Genomic DNA, 14,677 nt, shown 5'->3' on the forward strand with positions numbered 1-14,677 from the left:
GGCAAGAATTTCTCGCTATTTACTATTTCATATTCTTGTTACTAGATGTTCTATAGGAATAAGAAGAAATCGCAACCCCTTTCCGCTACACATAAAAATGGATTTCGAAAGTCAATTTTTCTTTTCAATATCTTTACTTTTTTTCATTTTTCCCTTAAAAAATAGGCTTTCTTGGAAATAGGAATCATGGAATAATCCTGAATTCCAATGTTTATTTCTATAGTATAAGAAAAACTAATTGAATCAAATTCATGGATTTACCACGACCTCGGCTGTGACCCCATAGATAAAAATGCAAAATTTCTATCTTCGAGACCATTGAAAAAAGGCATTGAACGAGAAAAAATCGTCCACAGATAATCTATCGTATGCCTTGGAAGTGATATAAGGTGCTCGGAAATGGTTGAAGTAATTGAATAGGAGGATCACTATGACTATAGCCCTTGGTAGAGTTACTAAAGAAGAAAATGATTTATTTGATATTATGGACGACTGGTTACGAAGGGACCGTTTTGTTTTTGTAGGATGGTCTGGCCTATTGCTTTTTCCTTGTGCTTATTTCGCTTTAGGAGGTTGGTTTACAGGGACAACTTTTGTAACTTCTTGGTATACCCATGGATTGGCGAGTTCCTATTTGGAAGGTTGCAATTTCTTAACCGCAGCAGTTTCCACCCCTGCCAATAGTTTAGCACACTCTTTGTTGCTACTATGGGGCCCGGAAGCACAAGGGGATTTTACTCGTTGGTGTCAATTAGGTGGTCTGTGGACTTTTGTTGCTCTCCATGGGGCTTTTGCACTAATAGGTTTCATGTTACGTCAATTTGAACTTGCTCGGTCTGTTCAATTGCGGCCTTATAATGCAATTTCATTCTCTGGCCCAATCGCTGTTTTTGTTTCCGTATTCCTGATTTATCCACTGGGGCAATCCGGTTGGTTCTTTGCGCCGAGTTTTGGCGTAGCAGCGATATTTCGATTCATCCTCTTCTTCCAAGGATTTCATAATTGGACGTTGAACCCATTTCATATGATGGGAGTTGCCGGAGTATTAGGCGCGGCTCTGCTATGCGCTATTCATGGGGCAACCGTGGAAAACACTCTATTTGAGGACGGTGATGGTGCAAATACCTTCCGCGCTTTTAACCCAACTCAAGCTGAAGAAACTTATTCAATGGTCACCGCTAATCGCTTTTGGTCCCAAATCTTTGGTGTTGCTTTTTCCAATAAACGTTGGTTACATTTCTTTATGCTATTTGTACCGGTCACCGGTTTATGGATGAGTGCTATTGGCGTAGTCGGCCTGGCTCTGAACCTACGTGCCTATGACTTCGTTTCCCAGGAAATCCGTGCAGCGGAAGATCCTGAATTTGAGACTTTCTACACCAAAAATATTCTTTTAAACGAGGGTATTCGTGCGTGGATGGCAGCTCAGGATCAGCCTCATGAAAATCTTATATTCCCTGAGGAGGTTCTACCACGTGGAAACGCTCTTTAATGGAACTTTTGTTTTAGCTGGTCGTGACCAAGAAACCACCGGTTTTGCTTGGTGGGCCGGGAATGCCAGACTTATCAATTTGTCGGGTAAACTACTTGGAGCTCACGTAGCCCATGCAGGATTAATCGTATTCTGGGCCGGAGCAATGAACCTATTTGAAGTGGCCCATTTCGTACCAGAAAAACCCATGTATGAACAAGGGTTGATTTTACTTCCGCACTTAGCTACTCTAGGTTGGGGAGTAGGGCCCGGGGGAGAAGTTCTAGATACTTTTCCGTACTTTGTATCTGGAGTACTTCATCTAATTTCCTCCGCAGTCTTAGGCTTCGGTGGCATTTATCACGCGCTTCTGGGACCGGAGACTCTTGAAGAATCTTTTCCATTCTTTGGTTATGTGTGGAAAGATAGAAATAAAATGACTACAATTTTGGGTATTCACCTAATTTTGTTAGGTATAGGTGCTTTTCTTCTAGTACTCAAAGCTCTTTATTTTGGCGGTATATATGATACCTGGGCTCCTGGGGGAGGAGATGTAAGAAAAATTACCAATTTGACCCTTAGCCCCGGTGTTATATTTGGTTATTTACTAAAATCCCCTTTTGGGGGAGAGGGTTGGATTGTTAGTGTGGATGATTTAGAAGATATAATTGGGGGACATGTATGGTTGGGTTTCATTTGTGTATTTGGCGGAATTTGGCATATCTTAACCAAACCCTTCGCATGGGCTCGCCGTGCATTTGTATGGTCTGGAGAAGCTTACTTGTCTTATAGTTTAGGCGCTTTATCTGTCTTTGGTTTTATCGCTTGTTGTTTTGTCTGGTTCAATAATACAGCTTATCCGAGTGAGTTTTATGGACCTACTGGGCCAGAAGCTTCTCAAGCTCAAGCATTTACTTTTCTAGTTAGAGATCAGCGTCTTGGAGCTAATGTGGGATCTGCCCAAGGACCCACAGGTTTAGGTAAATATCTAATGCGTTCCCCAACGGGAGAGGTTATTTTTGGAGGGGAAACTATGCGTTTTTGGGACCTTCGTGCTCCATGGTTAGAACCTCTAAGGGGCCCCAACGGTTTGGACTTGAGTAGGTTGAAAAAAGACATACAACCTTGGCAAGAACGACGTTCGGCAGAATATATGACCCATGCTCCTTTAGGCTCTTTAAATTCTGTGGGTGGCGTAGCTACCGAGATCAATGCAGTTAATTATGTTTCTCCTAGAAGTTGGTTAGCGACTTCCCATTTTGTTCTAGGATTCTTCTTTTTTGTGGGCCATTTGTGGCATGCAGGAAGAGCCCGGGCTGCTGCAGCAGGATTTGAAAAGGGAATCGATCGTGATTTGGAGCCTGTTCTTTACATGACCCCTCTTAACTAAGATTTTCTTATTTATACCTGTTCTACTGTTTTTTTCTGTTCTGGCTCGGTTATTCTATCTAGCCGAGCCATTCATTCCTTTCTATGAAAGAAAGATAAGGGGACAGAACAAAAAAAACAAATAAAGAAACAAACGTATTCAATACGCAAAAGAAAAGAGAGAGGAAAGCAAAAGGAGAGAGAGGGATTCGAACCCTCGATAGTTCCTAGAACTATACCGGTTTTCAAGACCGGAGCTATCAACCACTCAGCCATCTCTCCACAGCCTAATCCTTATTTTATTCCTACAAATAGAACATAGCCATACGAAATGACTCACTAACCTCTAGAAACATCTCAAATACAAATCCCTTTTCGATATATTTCTGTATACTGTATCCATGTATACAGGATCCGCTATATCCGCTTGTGAAATAAAGCATAAAACCCCCTCAACCCCATATCCAAATAAAAAAAGTGGTGTGGTGAGTAATAAGTTTTAAAGAGAAGAATCAATGGATTCATGATTAAACCCCTCCTACTTCTTGTATTTTATTACAATTTTGATTAAGTGAGGGATCAAATATAATATGTAGTCAACTTTATTTGATGGTAACTTGGAGGATTAGAAATATGACTATTGCTTTCCAATTAGCTGTTTTTGCATTAATTGTGACTTCCTCAGTCTTAGTCATTAGTGTACCCCTTGTATTTGCTTCTCCTGATGGTTGGTCAAACAATAAAAACGTTGTATTTTCCGGTACATCATTATGGATTGGACTGGTCTTTCTGGTAGCTATTCTAAATTCTCTCATTTCTTAAATGTGTTTAGTATTTAGTAGCCCGATACAAAATAAAAAAGGGCCGTTTATTCGGATTGTGAGACGCATTAAAATGCAATTTGCGCCCCGAATTGATTGACAGACAATTAAATTAATAAAAAGAAAACTCAAATAGAAAATGAAACGGTCGACCCAGACATAGACGGTCGACCCAGGCGGATATACCCTATAAAATATAGGACGTAGCGAGCGTAGTTCAATGGTAAAACATCTCCTTGCCAAGGAGAAGATACGGGTTCGATTCCCGCCGCTCGCCAGCTTAATTTAGTAAGGTACTATGAGAAAAAATTTAGTCTACTTTTATTAAAGTAATAGGTGTTAGTCTAGTACCGTACCCCTTTACTATCTTAGCCCCCTTTGCACCCCACTCAAAAAAAGAGCACTACAGCGGCGGGAATCGAACTCGGCAACAGGGTTCCCTAAACCGGGGATTCACCGAAACAAACAACCAGCAAACAGCTTTTAAAGGGAAGGGAGATAGACTGTGCCTTTCTTTCATTTATTTTTTCTTTTCTGCAAGGTAGGAGGGGGCCTTGAGAGTTCCTCTTGTGGTAGCAAGTTACTTCGCAACCTGCTCAATTTGGCCTTATAGGGTCGGGAACTAATGAATAAAAAGGGTTGGATACCGCCCAACCACCCAGCCCTCTACCATGTCTAGACAAATAGAATAGTTATTTTATACAGACTGCTAAGTGCGGAGACGGGAATCGAACCCGTGACCTCAAGGTTATGAGCCTCGTGAGCTACCAAACTGCTCTACTCCGCTCTGGAGCGCTGGAAACCGGTGGACGAAAAAGGTTGAATACAGGCCTCTACCATGTCTAGACAAATAGAATAGTTATTTTATACAGAATGGAGCGGGTAGCGGGAATCGAACCCGCATCGTTAGCTTGGAAGGCTAGGGGTTATAGTCGACGTTGGTTGATTATTATTAACGTCTCTAATTCAAAACCGAACATGAAATTTTGATTTCATTCGGCTCCTTTATGGGTATTCTCACCACTTAACATCTAAGTCAGCTTTTTTGTCTGAATGGAACCAAGGCTCTCTGCTTTCTAGATGATCCCTAAAGAGTAGGAGATAGAAATTTGCCTAAATCTATCTAATCTAATTACTTCGTTCCCTAATTTCATTTAAGAGATCCTGAGGAAAAGAATTGGGTTTCCACCGAGCTGAAACAATATGCTGATGGTTCTAGTAAACCAAAACTACCGTTTTTTAGCTATTTGGCTTCCATTTCCTTTTTTAACAAAAGAAGATTTAGTTACGATTGGAAATAAATTTTTTTGTATCTTCATCCATAGATCCTTTACTCATATTTAAAAAATTGGAATCCTTAATCCAATGCAAAATTATGCTTCGCGACTCTGTACTCATAATCCAAATCCTATTTGTTTTTTGGATGCAATTTCAATTAGTCTTTGGGTACAAATCGCGAAAATGCATATTCTTCCTCAATATGCTATTGAGAGAAAAAGGAGTAAATCCTTTCTAAGAACTAAAGTTTTCATCGGAATATAAAAAACCTTAAGGACGCCTTAAGTATATCATTTCAAATTCAGTTATTAATAGAACGAATCACACTTTTACCACTAAACTATACCCGCTACATGTAAATTCTGATACCAACGCTACCCTTTGTCAAGGGTAGCCATTCGAGAAAGATGCTAATTCCCTCTTAGTTAATGAAACAGAGAAGGTTCCTCACAGTTAGCGGTTGGTACTTCGATCGCGGGCCTTTCCTTTACTTTCTTTTTTGTTCAGAATTGAACAAAGAATTTGGGGAAGAAAACATCTTCCCCCACTTATCATGAAATCTGGGCCATAGAGAAAGAGTGAGATGTTTTTTTTTATTTATCATAGACACTTTCCCTATGGCTTGAGAGAAACAATAAATAACTTAAAGAAAAAGGCACATAGGAGCCGAAGGATTTACTTGATGTAAAGAAGATTCTGAATGTCTCTGCTTAGTCGATTCTCTCCGTTTAACTTTTTCTTCTCTTCTTTTCCACTCAATTCTAGTTTATTAGATTCTTGTTTAAAAGAATCAAAGAAGATGAATAGAACTAAGAACACACAAAAAAGAACATATAGGCCCGAGACCATTACCAAAAGTTCTTCCCAATAATCATATTGGGTATCTGTTCCCTTCCTTTTCCTATTAGGATGGGGCATGTTGGATTTTCCATATCCATATACCATCGAACCTTAAGGGTTCCAGAACCCTCCTTTTTTGCTAGTTTTCGGAAACGGAAAACCCTGAACCAGGAGCAGTATAAATTCTACTGCCCGCCTTTTACAAGAAAATTGGTGATAAAACTCCACTACAGTTTGTTCAAAATGCACCAATCAGAATCCCTTGAGAATATTCAAGTACCCTATTTCTAAGATATTTCTAAGAGAAGAGGTACCTGCTGAAAATCGCTTCAACAAATCCGCTTAAGAAAAATTGCAAAGTTTTGAACTCGAAGGTTTTTCCAAGGGATGCCTGTTAAAAATTGTTTCAACCTCTCACCAAAACAGACAAGAAGTATATCACTGAAAATTAATACCCAGCCATATGGGTATATGAAGGGCGCGAATTCGTTTATACCCCACCCAATTAGAGGAAATAAAACATAAATGGAGAAAGTTTTCATGATAAGATCAGCCAATAGAAGAAAAAAGTCCCTAATTTTTCAGACCGTTCTGAGCATGTGAAAAGTCAATAGCCTAAAGATAAAAAACCCTATACTTTGTGCAAGTGATAAGAGAGAATATGAAAGATTTTCCTATTTTTCTTGATTTTCTTAAGATTTTTTTGAACCTGACCATGAATAGACTTATATATCTCGATATATACAGATATAATGTACATTATGGAGTAGACCTATAATGGGAAATGAAAGTGGCTAATTTTGGAATTGAATAAGAAGCCCTTTTAACTCAGTGGTAGAGTAATGCCATGGTAAGGCATAAGTCATCGGTTCAAATCCGATAAAGGGCTTTTTTTACTTAGTGGTAGAGTAATGCCGCGGTAAGACGTGAGTCAGTGGTTCAAATCCGATACAGTACTTTTCTACTAAATTCATTCACTTTCTTTCTTTTTGAAAATTTCTCTTTTTTTATTGAATTTGATAACTTAGTGCGAGATGCATGCATTTTTAGTTTAAACACTAAGCGAAGCAGGGGGGTGTAAATTCCAAAAAAGAAATTGGACTCTTTTTCCTATTAGATCAATCAAATCACTACCCGTACTGAACTAATATAGAATCCCTTTTATTAATCTATTCTTATTCCATATCCTTTATAAACGAATTTCCCTAAAAAGTAGGGGATGATCCGTGAATTAACCTAACCATCAACTAAAAAAAATCCTACAAAAGCATAATGGAAAAGTAGGAAGGACTCCTTGCTTTGGATCTAGTTATACTCTTCGAGTATATTGACAATTCCAAAAAACTGCTCATACTATCATTATAGTATAATGAGGAGCGGTTGTATACCGCCCTATCGTCTAGTGATGCCCCTATCGTCTAGTGGTTCAGGACATCTCTCTTTCAAGGAGGCAGCGGGGATTCGACTTCCCCTGGGGGTAGGGAGTATTATGAAAGGAGGTTAATCATAGATTATCAAAAACCCTAGAATAAATTCTTCCTGGGTCGATGCCCGAGCGGTTAATGGGGACGGACTGTAAATTCGTTGACAATATGTCTACGCTGGTTCAAATCCAGCTCGGCCCAAAAATCTAGGGCTTCGTGAATATGAGTTAAATCCATTTTTTTTCTTCCATAAAAAAGAATATTTGATCCATAGAAATAAAAGAAATAAAGGATAAAAAGAAAAGGGGAAATATCTTTCTAATCTATATCTCTTTCATTCCTCTCTTACAAACAAAAGACCTTTTCTTATTGGTTATTGAAAGGTGGATTATTATCTATTTTTAGCGATAATAAATCGCGACATACTAGTTATGTCATTCTCACTATACCCCCATACGATACGGGGGTATGTAGTATATGATTCGTCTATTTCTTAGAGTAGGACAGGCGAATATTCTTATTCTTATGGTTCCATTTAAGAATAAGTATGCCATACGCCCCGCGGGGATTGTAGTTCAATTGGTCAGAGCACCGCCCTGTCAAGGCGGAAGCTGCGGGTTCGAGCCCCGTCAGTCCCGAACTAGGGTTCAATGAATGGAGAAATTCATCTTTCCTTTTTCCATGAAAAAAGGGGGGCAGGAAGCAAGATCAAATACCTATGGGGTACCCCTATTTCACTTTTTTTAGTTCGCGTTTCTCAGTAAAGAGAGGAGAGTATAGGAATTTTTTTATCACTACTTCTGGTTGATAGCGAAAGACATACATATCATACGTGGAAGGGATCCTCCTATGTTATACTATTCCACTCTCAACCATGAATTGATTTGATAGATCCGATATTCATAATATTGAATTGATTCAGTATTATCAGAATGCAAGTCCTCCCCTTGAATTTACAGGATACCCTTTTCCCTCTCCATGGGATTACATCCCGAGTTATTGCGAAAAAAAAGAGGTTATGGAAGTCAATATTCTCGCATTTATTGCTACTGCATTGTTCATTCTAGTTCCTACTGCCTTTTTACTTATTATTTATGTAAAAACAGTCAGCCAAAATGATTAATTGGAAGTTCAATTAATCATTGAAGAAATGAAAAAGGGATTAAATAAAATAAAAATCCAAGTCTTAAATGAAAGGATCCGGTTGGAATCATAAAGTGTGGTAGAAAAAACTACATATAGTTTTTTCTACCACACTTTAGAGTCTTTCTATTATATTATCTTGAATCTACATAGAATAGATTACTAGATTGAAATAGTAGTCTAATTCAATTTCTTTTTTCACTGCATCCACTTAATTTCAATCAAGTCAAAATGAAAAAATCCATGGAGGGAGAGAAAAATAATATGAGAATAGACTATAGTAAAAGAAAAAAAGTAAAAGGAAAAAACCAGCGAATCTTTCATGCTTAAACATGTCGCGAAATGTTTCAAAAGAGCATAAAATTTATTTTAAGAACTAAGAATAAGAAAAGAATATAAAACAAATGGAAAATGTGCGATATGTTGGGAATAGCTCCGCGGAAGAAAATCTAAAGTTCTTATGTATAGAACTTTTTTAACCATGGGTCGCTTCTAGTAGCGATTATGAATTGCTCTCACCGCTCTTTCTATTTCTATTTTCTATTCTTTCTATTTCTATTCTACTATATAGAAATAGAAATAGAAAGAATAGAAAGACTCTTTCTTACAAGAGTTTCTTACAGGAGTGAAACAAAATTAAAGAAAGAGAGAAAGAATAAAGTTCGGCAAAATGATTAATGCAAAACGGTCAATTAAAGAAAAGAGTTGATACAACAATTCGACTACTCAATCAATTAGTAGTATCCCTAGAGTCCACTCCTCCCCCATACTACTAGTGAAAGAGAAAATGTAAAGACTACCATTAAAGCAGCCCAAGCGAGACTTACTATATCCATGTAAATTATGTCTCCTATTTCTATGAAGGAATTATTCTACTATTGATGAATAATCATAGTAGAATCAAGGGTACAGAGTCAAAAAGGGGTTCTGACCTAAGGCTATGGATGAATCAGTTCAAAGAATTTACTCTTAACAAATTCTTAGAGTATTTCTGGTAGAATTGGGGAGCATTAAGTATAAATATGATACATAGCCCTTTCTTATTAATAAAAGAATAAGGAAACGCTATCTCATCCCTATTGGTATCGGTTTGGGCCACTACTGCTAAAACAAACCCCAGTTTGAGGAAAGAACGGTGGGTTCTCAAAATCCAGTATCGCCGAGCCTTGTTATTCTCTTGCCCCAACTTATGCGGGGTGCAAATTTGTCGATTTGGATCAGTACTATAAGCCTAAGTATTTTATTGATCAGGCGGCACCCAGATTTGAACTGGGGATAAAGGATTTGCAGTCCCCTGCCTTACCGCTTGGCCATGCCGCCAAAAAATACGATCTAAAATCGAGAAAAGAGCAAGTATTCATCCACGTTTCTTACTAAAACTAACTTTCTTTTATCTTAAATCTAATTCTACTTACTTTTTTCCAATCTTTTTCAAAAAATCTATTCATGCTTTTTTTGGATCCAGTTTCGATTATTCTCCTCAAAGGATTCTATCTTAAAACACACATTGCTAACACTAGAAAACTTCCCTTTTCTTTCTATTGAAATGAAAAAGGAGAAAAGTGGATTTCTAGTCACAAGCTACAAAATTAAGAACAAATTGGAACCATTAACTAGAATTCTCTTTTTATTTTGAATTTCGGTATTCTCTCCCGCCTGCCATTTAATGTCATAATAAAAGACAATGGATTTATGCCTAATCCGTATATAGGTAAACTCCAGGTCCGAACAGCATTATTATCTATGGATCCCCCTTATGTACATATCTCTGTGGAGAATCGTTCTTTAATTTTTCATTGCATTAAATATCTTGAATAAAAAAAAGAAAATTGACTTTGCTATGTGGAGGTCCAGAACTAGATTGGCATGTACTTAAAAAAGTACTTACTTTATTTTAGGATTCTACAACGAAATCTTATATCTTATATTTTATAGAAATTCTACTACTACGAAACAAAAAAGAACCTTCAAATTCTTTTTTGAAATTAAACTAAGCGTGCTATTCTCAATCGAACTAAAGTCAAACTTTCTAGTGCTTATAAATTATTATATTTTGGTTTTATCCCATTCATAGAAAGGAGAAAAAATGAGAAATCTTTGCCGTCCAATCTAAGAATATCATAAACTGTAAGTGGCAGAATTTTTTTCGAGGTTCTAGGAATGTTTTATCACTTCATTTTCATTCCATTTGGACCCCTGGGAAATTCGAACTTTCGTTGAAATTGTCTCTATTCATATGTATGAAATACATATATGAAATACGTATGTGGAGTTCCCGAGAATTTCATGTGATTTAGTAAACAGAATATAGATTCCATAATTGCTAGATCGATCTGTAGGGATTGATGAAGAGTGAGCTGATAATGGAATTTTTCTTCGATAAACAGGAAACTTAAGATTAAGATGCTCCGGAATGGAAATGAGGGAATGTCCACAATACCCGGATTTAGTCAGATCCAATTCGAGGGATTTTGTAGGTTCATTAATCAAGGCTTGGCAGAAGAACTTGAGAAGTTTCCAACAATTAAAGATCCAGATCACGAAATTTCATTTCAATTATTTGCGAAAGGATATCAATTGCTAGAACCTTCGATAAAAGAAAGGGATGCTGTGTATGAATCACTCACCTATTCTTCCGAATTATACGTATCCGCGCGATTAATTTTTGGTTTCGATGTGCAAAAGCAAACCATTTCTATTGGAAACATTCCTATAATGAATTCCTTAGGAACCTTTATAATAAATGGAATATACCGAATTGTGATCAATCAAATATTGCTAAGTCCTGGTATTTACTACCGCTCGGAATTAGACCATAAAGGAATTTCTATCTACACCGGGACTATAATATCAGATTGGGGAGGAAGATCGGAATTAGCAATTGATAAAAAAGAAAGGATATGGGCTCGCGTGAGTAGAAAACAAAAGATATCTATTCTAGTTCTATCATCAGCTATGGGTTCAAATCTAAAAGAAATTCTAGATAATGTTTCCTACCCTGAAATTTTCTTGTCTTTCCCTAATGCTAAGGAGAAGAAGAGGATTGAGTCAAAAGAAAAAGCTATTTTGGAGTTTTATCAACAATTTGCTTGTGTAGGTGGGGACCTGGTATTTTCGGAATCCTTATGTGAGGAATTACAAAAGAAATTTTTTCAACAAAAATGTGAATTAGGAAGGATTGGTCGACGAAATATGAATCGAAGACTGAATCTTGATATACCTCAGAACAGCACCTTCTTGTTACCGCGAGATGTATTGGCCGCTACGGATCATTTGATTGGAATGAAATTTGAAACGGGTATACTTGACGATGACGATATGAATCACTTGAAAAATAAACGTATTCGTTCGGTTGCGGATCTGTTACAAGATCAATTCGGACTGGCTCTTGGTCGTTTACAACATGCGGTTCAAAAAACTATCCGTAGAGTATTCATACGTCAATCAAAACCGACTCCACAAACTTTGGTAACTCCAACTTCAACCTCGATTTTATTAATAACTACTTACGAGACCTTCTTTGGTACATATCCCTTATCTCAAGTTTTTGATCAAACCAATCCATTGACACAAACGGTTCATGGGCGAAAAGTGAGTTGTTTGGGTCCTGGAGGATTGACGGGGAGAACTGCAAGTTTTCGGAGCCGAGATATCCATCCGAGTCACTATGGGCGTATTTGTCCAATTGACACGTCCGAAGGAATCAACGTTGGACTTACTGGATCTTTAGCTATTCATGCGAGAATTGATCATTGGTGGGGATCCGTAGAGAGTCCTTTTTATGAAATATCTGAGAAAGCAAAGAAAAAAAAAGAGAGACAGGTGGTTTATTTATCACCAAATAGAGATGAGTATTATATGATAGCAGCAGGAAATTCTTTGTCCTTGAATCGGGGTATTCAGGAAGAACAGGTTGTTCCAGCTAGATACCGTCAAGAATTCCTGACTATTGCATGGGAACAGATTCATGTTAGAAGTATTTTTCCTTTCCAATATTTTTCTATTGGGGGTTCTCTCATTCCTTTTATTGAGCATAATGATGCGAATCGAGCTTTAATGAGTTCTAATATGCAGCGCCAAGCAGTTCCGCTTTCTCGGTCCGAGAAGTGCATTGTTGGAACTGGATTGGAACGCCAAACAGCTCTAGATTCGAGGGTTTCTGTTATAGCCGAACGCGAGGGAAAGATCATTTCTACTAATAGTCACAAGATCCTTTTATCAAGTAGTGGGAAGACTATAAGTATTCCTTTAGTTACCCATCGGCGCTCTAACAAAAATACTTGTATGCACCAAAAACCTCGGGTTCCGCGGGGTAAATCCATTAAAAAAGGACAAATTTTAGCGGAGGGGGCTGCTACGGTTGGTGGGGAACTTGCTTTAGGAAAAAACGTATTAGTAGCTTATATGCCATGGGAAGGTTACAATTTTGAAGACGCAGTATTAATTAGCGAACGTTTGGTATATGAGGATATTTATACTTCTTTTCACATCCGAAAATATGAAATTCAGACGGATACAACAAGCCAAGGCTCCGCTGAAAAAATCACTAAAGAAATACCACATCTAGAAGAACATTTACTCCGCAATTTGGACAGAAATGGAGTTGTGAAGTTGGGGTCCTGGGTAGAAACAGGCGATATTTTAGTAGGTAAATTAACGCCTCAGATAGCGAGCGAATCGTCCTATATCGCGGAAGCTGGATTATTACGGGCCATATTTGGTCTTGAGGTATCCACTTCAAAAGAAACTTCTCTCAAACTACCGATAGGTGGAAGAGGACGCGTTATCGATGTGAAATGGATCCAGAGGGATCCCCTCGACATAATGGTTCGTGTATATATTTTACAAAAACGCGAAATCAAAGTTGGGGATAAAGTAGCCGGAAGACACGGGAATAAGGGGATCATTTCCAAAATTTTGCCTAGGCAAGATATGCCCTATTTGCAAGATGGAACGCCTGTTGATATGGTTTTCAATCCCTTAGGAGTACCCTCCCGAATGAATGTGGGACAAATATTTGAAAGCTCGCTCGGATTAGCAGGGGATCTGCTAAAGAAACATTATAGAATAGCACCCTTTGATGAGAGATATGAGCAAGAGGCTTCAAGAAAACTTGTGTTTTCAGAATTATATGAAGCCAGTAAACAAACAAAAAATCCGTGGGTATTTGAACCCGAGTACCCGGGAAAAAGCAGAATATTTGATGGAAGAACAGGAGACCCCTTCGAACAGCCTGTTCTAATAGGGAAGTCCTATATCTTAAAATTAATTCATCAAGTTGATGAGAAAATCCACGGACGCTCTACTGGGCCCTATTCACTTGTTACACAACAACCCGTTAGAGGAAGAGCCAAGCAAGGGGGACAACGAATAGGAGAAATGGAAGTTTGGGCTTTAGAAGGATTTGGTGTTGCTCATATTTTACAAGAGATACTTACTTATAAATCTGATCATCTTATAGCTCGCCAAGAAATACTTAACGCTACGATCTGGGGAAAACGAGTACCTAATCACGAGGATCCTCCAGAATCTTTTCGAGTGCTTGTTCGAGAACTACGATCTTTGGCTCTAGAACTGAACCATTTCCTTGTATCTCAGAAGAACTTCCAGGTTAATAGGGAAGAAGTTTGATCGGAATAAATATAAATTCTTTTCTTATTTCTATTTTATGATTGACCAATATAAACATCAACAACTTCAAATTGGACTCGTTTCCCCTCAACAAATAAAGGCTTGGGCTAACAAAACACTACCTAATGGGGAAGTCGTTGGCGAAGTCACAAGGCCCTCCACTTTTCATTATAAAACCGATAAACCAGAAAAAGATGGATTGTTTTGCGAAAGAATCTTTGGACCCATAAAAAGCAGAATTTGTGCTTGTGGAAATTCTCGAGCGAGCGGAGCTGAAAACGAAGACGAAAGATTTTGCCAAAAATGCGGAGTAGAATTTGTTGATTCTCGGATACGAAGATATCAAATGGGATACATCAAACTCGCATGTCCCGTGACTCATGTGTGGTATTTAAAAGGTCTTCCTAGTTATATCGCGAATCTTTTAGATAAACCCCTTAAGAAATTGGAGGGCCTAGTATATGGCGATTTCTCTTTTGCTAGGCCCAGTGCTAAAAAACCAACTTTCTTACGATTACGAGGTTTATTCGAGGATGAAATTTCATCCTGTAACCATAGCATTTCCCCCTTTTTTTCTACCCCAGGCTTTACAACATTTCGAAATCGGGAAATTGCGACAGGAGCAGGTGCTATTAGAGAACAATTAGCAGATTTGGATTTGCGAATTATTTTAGAGAATTCCTCGGTCGAATGGAAGGAAT

General features: G+C 38.0%; 7 non-coding genes across 7 annotated transcripts; 4 read left to right on the forward strand and 3 right to left on the reverse strand.

Moving 5' to 3' along the window:
• Positions 1–3,033: 3,033 nt before the first annotated feature.
• Positions 3,034–3,121, reverse strand: TRNAS-UGA (transfer RNA serine (anticodon UGA)). The gene has a single exon. It is a non-coding gene; the product is annotated as a tRNA-Ser (tRNA).
• Positions 3,122–3,866: 745 nt separating this feature from the next.
• On the forward strand, positions 3,867–3,937 carry TRNAG-GCC (transfer RNA glycine (anticodon GCC)). Its single transcript has one exon. It is a non-coding gene; the product is annotated as a tRNA-Gly (tRNA).
• Positions 3,938–4,373: 436 nt separating this feature from the next.
• Positions 4,374–4,447, reverse strand: TRNAM-CAU (transfer RNA methionine (anticodon CAU)). The gene has a single exon. It is a non-coding gene; the product is annotated as a tRNA-Met (tRNA).
• Positions 4,448–6,595: 2,148 nt separating this feature from the next.
• Positions 6,596–6,667, forward strand: TRNAT-GGU (transfer RNA threonine (anticodon GGU)). The gene has a single exon. It is a non-coding gene; the product is annotated as a tRNA-Thr (tRNA).
• A 652-nt stretch (positions 6,668–7,319) lies between these two features.
• On the forward strand, positions 7,320–7,403 carry TRNAY-GUA (transfer RNA tyrosine (anticodon GUA)). The gene has a single exon. It is a non-coding gene; the product is annotated as a tRNA-Tyr (tRNA).
• A 363-nt stretch (positions 7,404–7,766) lies between these two features.
• On the forward strand, positions 7,767–7,840 carry TRNAD-GUC (transfer RNA aspartic acid (anticodon GUC)). The gene has a single exon. It is a non-coding gene; the product is annotated as a tRNA-Asp (tRNA).
• A 1,754-nt stretch (positions 7,841–9,594) lies between these two features.
• TRNAC-GCA (transfer RNA cysteine (anticodon GCA)) lies at positions 9,595–9,665 on the reverse strand. The gene has a single exon. It is a non-coding gene; the product is annotated as a tRNA-Cys (tRNA).
• Between the last annotated feature and the right edge of the window lie 5,012 nt (positions 9,666–14,677).

Source organism: Oryza sativa, chromosome 4, assembly GCF_034140825.1.
Source record: "Oryza sativa Japonica Group chromosome 4, ASM3414082v1".
In the NCBI taxonomy this organism is placed as follows: domain Eukaryota; kingdom Viridiplantae; phylum Streptophyta; class Magnoliopsida; order Poales; family Poaceae; genus Oryza; species Oryza sativa.